Source organism: Corvus brachyrhynchos, unplaced genomic scaffold, assembly GCF_000691975.1.
Source record: "Corvus brachyrhynchos isolate BGI_N302 unplaced genomic scaffold, ASM69197v1 scaffold68, whole genome shotgun sequence".
In the NCBI taxonomy this organism is placed as follows: Eukaryota; Metazoa; Chordata; class Aves; order Passeriformes; family Corvidae; genus Corvus; species Corvus brachyrhynchos.
Window position 1 is genome coordinate 2043626 of NW_008240039.1, and position 7791 is coordinate 2051416.

A 7791-nucleotide genomic window follows, 5' to 3' on the forward strand; every position below is an offset into this window, starting at 1 on the left:
AATCCCGCCTCGCTGGGCACCTGGCCTTAGGTTCCTTCCCAAAAACCAGACCTGTGGACTCCTCTCTCCTGAGGCAGCTGCGAGGAGGAGCATAAAGGTGTTTTCCTCAGGGTATTCCTGCGTTCAGGAGGGTGACTGGGAGTTACCGGAAGGGACACTGGCCCTTAGAGAGCATCCCAGCTTGGAGCTGTGCCCGCTGGTGAGCTTTTAGGGAGCTGCCTGCAGCTGCCAGAGCATTTTCCAGAGGTGCTGGCTCTGTAACCCCTTGGCAGTGGCAGCGTGGGGAGCAACAGGAGGGTTAATTCCTGAAAGTTCTGTTCTGCTCCTGCTCCTCAGCAGAGTAGTGAACAAACCGAGGGGCTGAAATTCCTCTTTTGGCAACAGCTTTCTAAGGGTTGCAATGCCAATAACACCGTGTGTGACTGCTCTGCCCATCCTGGCAGCTCACGGCGAGCAGCACAAGGGCACAACCACAATTCCCAGCCCCTGCACCTTCCTCGTCCCTCTCCAACAGAGGAAGAACATGCCTGAGGAATCACAGGATGGTTTGGAGCTGTAAAGATCAGCTCATTCCCACCGCCCTGAGGACGATGGGTTTGGATAACGGGGTGAGAAGTGCCAGGAGAAAGTGCGGCGTGGGAACAGCCAGGGCAGGTGGCCAAGGGTGTGAGGGGAGCTGGCTCCGAGTCCCTTGTCAGCAGGAGAGGACAGGGATGCAGTTGGCTGCAGCGGTGTCCCAGGGAAGCGATCTGCACTGGGGATCTGCTGCTCAGCAAAGCCGCTGCTGCTACTGAGCCCTGAGCAAATCCCCGGCAGCTCCAGGGCGTGGGGCAGAGCAGGATGCAATTAAAGGCTCTTGAGGATTTCCCCACAGGCACGGAGAGGTGATGGCCTCTGAAGGGACTCCTCGCCACAGACATTTGGGGAGGAGGAAGGGGGAAGCAGAATTGTCCTTTTCTTTTCCTGTCTTTCAGCATATTCTTGTCTGGGGCTTTGACCAGACCTGCTGGCACAAGTTATCACTCTGGGTATCTAAGGGGAAGCTGGAAAGCTGTTCCGAGCCCTTTTAGGAGCTGGAGATTGTTCTGCCCTCCTGACTCTGGGGTGCTTTGGGAGACAGGACATCTCTGCATGAAGCAATTTGTTCCTCTGCTGGGTTCAGCATCACCAAGGTCAACCAGGCCACTCTGGCAAGGACAGCTGGGTCACAGCAGGAGATGCTGGCGTGCTGCTGCCCCCTGAGACACGCTGGGCAATCCTCCAGAGGGGAAAAGCAGACAGGATGTGCAGGGCTGGACCTGGCTTTCAATGGTTTGCGTGAACCTCGGGAAGAGACAAGAAGCAAAGCCAAAAGCTCTCAGACAAGCCAGGGGTGCTGTCTGGTTTGCTCTCTGCTTTCAGGTGCTGCCAGCCCCACTCGTGCCTCCTCCATTGTTTCCCAAGCACTCAGGAGAGAGCTGAGGAAACCAAGCCCTAGACCCTACACAGATGAACAGAAGTAAAATTAGAAACCAGGGGAGCAGACTTCCTCCAGACTTCTCGCTGCTGAAAGCCCGGAATATCTGCTTTGTCCCTGAAAAGTCCTTCACCAGCTTACCCTCAGCAGTCAGGGCTGTTTCAGCTCCTGTTGTGATGCTGAGGCTGAGGCTCTGCTCAGCACATTTGGGAAAGATTTGCCTTTTGGCCTTTTGGTGTCTATTTTAGCTGTGCTGACCCTCACATTTAGAGTCCCACCTCTTCGGCCATCCTGGATCCCTCAGCCTCCCTCCACCAGCTGCTGCTGAGGTGCAAACAGAGCCCCTCTGCTCCCACTCAGTGTTTGAGAGGAACAAGTGTTTGCTGAATCCATCTGGCAAACAAAACTCCTCATCCCCATCCTTGCCCTTAACGAGCTCAGCTGTGCAGGGCCTGGCTCTCCTGCCAGGAGCTTGGGCTTTACCCCACCAGGGCGTGGGAAGGAGGGAAGAAATCCAACCAAACTGCTTGTGGAGAGCTCCTGTTTCTTCTTGGAGCTGGCTGCCCTCTCTCTTGCTGCCTTTACCCTCAGAGGTCTCGACCCCTGGAGAGGGAGGCTGGGATTGTGTCAGCTTTGGGGACAGATGCTGTGACAAAGAGCACTTTTCTCTCAAGCAGGCACCAGCTGCCCTTCACCTGCTGCCGGACACGTTTCGTTTGCTGTGGAGTCCGACCCAGCCTCAGCTGGATGCACCAGGAAATCCACTCTGCTTGGGATACTCCTTCGAGTCACAACCCTCCAGATACTCAGAAATCCACAGGAAAATGAAGCACAGAGAAGAAACCAGTCAGTGCTTCGGAGAACCAGAGCATTTTAGTCCAGGTGACAGAGAGAGGGCTCATTCAAACCCCTGATTTCCTGCTTATCCATGATTCCATACTCCATATCCCACAGGAACAGAGGGAGCAGGGGGAAGACAGAAAACCAATGTTTAAATTCTGCAATTAAAGATGTCACTCAGCTGAATAAGGGTGTGAATAACTCTGTTATTCTTCTGGTTTGTTCTCACTACCTGGGCGTGGCTCCGCTTACCTGGGCCAGACAATTCCTGTCAGCACTTGGAAAATCAGCTTTCCTTGGGATTGCACAGGTCCTGGGGGTGGAACTCACCTCAGCTGCTCGGTTCCTTGATGAAGGGCCCTTTGTTCACTGGGCTTTTTGGTGTTTGCTTTGATCATTTAAGATCTTGCTGCTCCTTGCCATGATTTTAGCCACACCAATGTGGCTGGTAAAGGTGTGGTGAGATTTTGGGGTTGTCTCATCGAGACAGCAGTGATGGGGGACAGGGTTTGTTGTGCCCTGTGAGCTGGGAAAAAGCAGGTGGAAATTTCTTGGTGTACAAATGCTGCAGCAGCAGAATTCCCTCATTTCCACCAGGAAGCAGCAAAGCCATGTTCGTGCTGAGCCATTCCACAGGAACTGGCAGATTCCCACTAATAGTCATTAGTGGGGAAAACTGGAGGCCAGCAAGTCCCCTTTTTTATCCCAGGAAAGCCTGGAAGGAGAGAGGAAAACCATCCATGGATGATGGAGTTGCACCCCAGGGCAGCGGCTGTGCCAAAACAGATGCAGCATCTCCCTGTCAGCCCTGCTGGATGTGGCTGTTCAGAAAAACCCCATGAACATTCTGGAGACGAGAAAAATTCCCTCCAAAGCCTGGCCAAGTGTTCCTCTGGCACCAGACATTTCCATGAGGTCACTGTTGGAGTTCCTCCCACGTCTGGATCGTTCACAACCAGAAATTAAAACACTTTGGGTTTGTGACCCCTTGTGTGCCTTATTCTGGTCTATCATGGGGGCAAAAGGGTCTTTGGATTGCTGCTGGCATCCTCCAGAAGGATTTGGGCTACTGCAGGATCCATGGCATGGCTCAGGCTCCAGCTTCCGTGCTCCTTGCAGAACGGCCTCGCAGGAAAGTCTCATCACCCCTGATTAACGATCAGCCCTAACAAAAGATGATTCCAGGAATCCCTGCACTGAAGCCGTCTGCTTTTTGATCTGCAATCCTGGAAAAATGCTGGATTCTGGGCAGGGTCAGAGCTCTGACGTGTGGGGTGAAAACACTGTGGGTTTTGCTGGTGAAACCTGCAGCAATCCCCTCACATCCTGCCATGGATTGGGCTGAAGGGTCAGGAGAGAAGGGGGAAGAACCCCCAGAATTCCACCACTGCTTTGGAGATTTGTAGGGAATTCCCTGAAAGGAGAGAAGTCTTGGGAGCCTGAATTCATGATGGAAGCACTAACATGGATAGTCCGAGGGACTGCAGGCAAAAAGCCCTTTTGTTTAAAGTTTCACTGTTCCATTCTGCATCAATTTTCCTTTTTTTACCCCTCTGGAAGATCTCTCCCTCCTGTTCCAGGTGTTCCCTCCATTCCTACCCAGCTCGCCATGGCCTCCCAAGCGTTTGTCAGTCCCGGAGATGAGGGAAGAGAGAGAACAAATGGGAGGAGAAGCTCTGAGTGTCTTTTATTGGCAAAGCATCCCAACAACAACGTCCTTGACAGGTGCCAGGAAGCGAAGCAGAGGCAGAAAAAGCCCCATGTGTGGGAGAACTCTGCAAAACAGGATCTGCCAGACTTCCTCTGCGGGACAGCCATGCCCAGGGAGCAGGGAGAAGGGAGCAGGGCAGGCCCCACACTTGGAGCAGCCCAGTTCGAACACAGCTTCCCTCCTGAGCAGCACCAGCACCACCTGAGATTTCCAGCAGGATTTTCCTCCTTGTTTTCCACCCTGCATCCCATTTTTATATAAATATCTTTGGCAGCTTTGGTTGTCCTTTTGAGAGCCAGCAGGGAAAACGACTGTGGAGGTGGTGAGTGCTCCTTCATTCCCTGCTTCAGGGCTGCAGCTGGGAAGGGGAGGAATAGCTGGAACTGCAGATTTTCAGGATTTGAGTGCACAGGATCAGTGTTGGTGTGGGTGCAGCTGCTCCTCCGTTACTGTTCCCATTTCTCAGAATTTTTAGTGGCATTCCCAGTGCCCCATCCCATTTGGGGGGGGATTTTTAAGGCCATTCTTGAGGAATTTGCTGCAGTGGCAGATTTCCACATGTTCAGAACCCTCACAGGGGACTTCAATTCCTTCCCTACTTGAGTAATGTTTCTTACTGGATTCTGTTGGATTCCTCTTTCCTGCTGGGAAGTGGGGAGAGTGGATGGGCTCTGCATTCACATCACCTGCCTCTTCTTTCTTGGCTCTTGGCTGAAAAAGCAAATTCATCTTGCAGAGGGAGCTGAGTCCCCATGGAAGGGGGGAGAGCAGAGAGGACATTCCTGGCTTACAGTGACACTCATTTGTGGGGGAATATTTGTGCTCTGGTTGTTCTTTCATCGTTCAGGAATTACAGCACCCGGCTCTGGAACAAAAGTCTCTTATCCCCAAAAGAGATGGGAATTGTTTGGGTGGCTCTGCACACACCCAACCACCTCTTTCTCCATGAGCTGCTGGAATGGCAACTATTTCCCCAGGCTGACGTGGGAGGATGTGAGGTTGGCAGTGAGGAAGGGATGGATGTCAGGCAGAGCAGTTCCCAGCAGAGCCCTCAATTCCCTGTGCTGGTTTATCCAACAGGATTTCTGATCTGCCTTCTTCTGACTGGAAACAGCAACTTGCTGATGGCAGCAAGACTCATCCCCCTCATTAGTCCCACATTTCACTCAGCCACTCCATCCTGCCCTCCCAGATCTCAGCGTGGCCCTTTCCAGGAATGATTCCAGGTGGATAACATAGGATGATGTCCCCAAACGCCACCCAGTGAGGCTCCTGCTCTTCCCCCATGGCCAGATTCCCTTATGGAAAGTCTGTGGGGTTGGGTGATGGCGTAGGGAATGGGGCTCTGCGGTTTATGTTCGGCTCTGCTGATGTCCAGGCAGGATTTTCCTGCAGGATTTGCCCTCAGAAGCAGCCTGTTGATTGTCCCATCCTGTCTGTGCTCCAAAGCCTGGCTCCACAAGGCACCTGCACCTCTAGAACTCGCTGAACTCGTGGAAAATGAAGAATTGGTGCCTCGAAGGAGGAGCTGACTCAGAGCTGATCCCATGCTGTGCCCCCTCTGACACTAAACCAGCACGGGGGGACAACTTCCCAAATGTTCCAGGAGCAGGGAGGGAGCTGGCCAAGGTCAGCTGGGCTGGAGAAACCCTGCTGTCGGCACAGGGAGTCATTCCCTTCCCTCCCACTCCCTCCCCAGCTGCCCCGCAGGCCTCACACAAAAAGGGTGATTGTTTGTTGTGCTCCGAGCTTTGTTCCTGCTCACATGTTTGTGCCTCTTACTGAGAAGGGCTGAAAAGCCCCAGATGCAAAGTGAGCCCTCAGCAAAGGCTACCTTAGGGGCAGCTCTGTTATAAACCCTGAAAATGAGGGTTGGTGCCTTTCTGGCAGCCTGGAGCAGGGAGATAAATGGAAATCTCTGTCCCAGACTGGCCCAGTTTGCACCTCTGCTGCAGCCACAGTGGTGCTGGAGCTGTTCCACCCCAGCGTGGCAGCTTTAGGGCCGGATTTATCCTAAAGTGAAGCTTCCCTGGTCCCAGCGAAGAAGGAGGAGGCTGCAGAGTTGGGAGTGGAGAGGCTGGAGCTGTCACCTGGGTGTGAGGCTGATGGAAAATCGGCCTCAATCTGAATTCCAGGCTGAGAGCAGGAGCAGAGCTTGGCCAGCTCTGCTGCAGCTGCACTTCCAGAGGGGGCCAGGAGCTTCTCCCGATGGGAACTCCCAGCCCCACGCTGCTTCCCTTTCCTGTTGTGGCTGGATGTGGGGCTGATGGGTGCTCGGAGACCCATCCATCACTGTCCCTGCTGCTTCCCCCCACCCAGCGCGCTCAGAGCCTGGCAGGATTTGCACAGTCCCCTAAAAACAGAGCACACCTAAAACGCAGCTGATGGCAGCAGCAGCTCTCCCGTGGGGCTGCTCTGTTCCCGACCACCCAGGGGTTGTGGCTCCAGGGAAGGGGAAAAATGCCCTGATGGCCTCTCCTGAGGCCACCACTGCCTCAAACAGGAGCCAGAGATGGATGGAACAGCGCTGTGGTCAGATAAAAGGCGTGACAGGGTTAGTTCAGCCCCCCAGCACCCTGACAGAGCCCTGAGTGTGGTATGAGGCTGCAAATCTGCCCTAATTACTGCAGGGATTCACAGAAATTGGGGACAGAAGGTGAAGTAAGAGAAACAGATGCCAGGGCAGCCTCCTGGGGGAGGGAATCTGATCTCCTTTGCTTTGGTTGTTCCTGTGACCAACAAGGGCTCTCCAAACGCTGGAGTCTCCTCTGCATCCCTGCAGGATGCTCCAAATTGGTTTTTTCTCTCTCCCAGATGGACAAATGTAGGAGACTGCAACTATTGAGAGAGGCTGAGAACTTGCTGTTCGAGGGGAAGCAGCAGCTCCTTACGTAGGTGGAAATTCCTCAGGAAACACAGTTCTAAGGAGAGTCTCTTAAATTTGGCTTTTCCCAGTCGTCTGGGCTTTCCTAACAGGATGGGGATAGGGCAAAGAAGTCAAGCAATAAGGAAAATGATCCACTCTGAAGAATAGCCCTTGGCTAAAAATTGACCATTCCATGCAGACCTCGCTTGTAGTGCTTAGAAGTGAGTCCAATTTTCGGAGCTATTTGGGTTCCTGGCAAGCAAAGTGAGGTCCAGCTGGGAGAAAGGCACTCAGATCCTGTCTCGTGAAGGAAATGAAGCAGGAATTCAAAATCTTGGAGAATCTCTGCTAGGGATTCTCAAGGAGAAACATGAAAGGTTCCCTCCTGTTCAGAGCCGTCAAACTCGTGCCCAGCTAAGTCCAAGGAATTATGAGCTGCATGGAAAAGTTGGTTCAGCCAGGCTGTGGGGATCTGGGATCTGAATCAGCCACTCCTCCCAAAGCCTCCTGAAGCTTTCAACACAAGTCTTGCAGTTTTGGAAAGAGGTGCTGGTCCTAAAGACCCAGCAGGTCTCTGCTCGGGGCATTCAGGGGCTCAACCATGTTTGTACCCTCACTCCTGTGCAGTTCCTGGCACTCTGGAATCAGATCTTTGTGTCTAACACCCACCCATTTATTTATGGCAGCTCTGTCACTGCAAACAGGGATTGGGAACATGGGTCTGGCAAAGCCTCGGGCTCCAGAAGTTCATCTCTGTCCCCCCGCCCTGCTGTTGGGGTGGGGTTTCACTGACTCTGGGATTTGGGGGGGTTTTGGGCACTCCAGGATGGCTGGGCCTGTGTCCTGCCTGGTTTTTTGGGGGGGGGTCAGTGTTCCTGAGGCCGTGTCCTGCCCGGCTTTTGGGGGTGCGGGGTCCTT

At 53.5% G+C, this 7791-nt stretch overlaps 1 protein-coding gene across 1 annotated transcript in view; it reads left to right on the forward strand.

Moving 5' to 3' along the window:
* The first annotated feature begins 4126 nt into the window (after positions 1 to 4126).
* The window catches only part of VWA1 (von Willebrand factor A domain containing 1), a 22026-nt gene continuing 18361 nt past the window's right edge, over positions 4127 to 7791 (forward strand). Inside the window, exon 1 of the mRNA XM_008641167.2 lies at positions 4127 to 4329. The gene's annotated coding sequence lies outside the window, so the exon portion shown is untranslated. The remainder of the gene's footprint in view (positions 4330 to 7791) is intronic.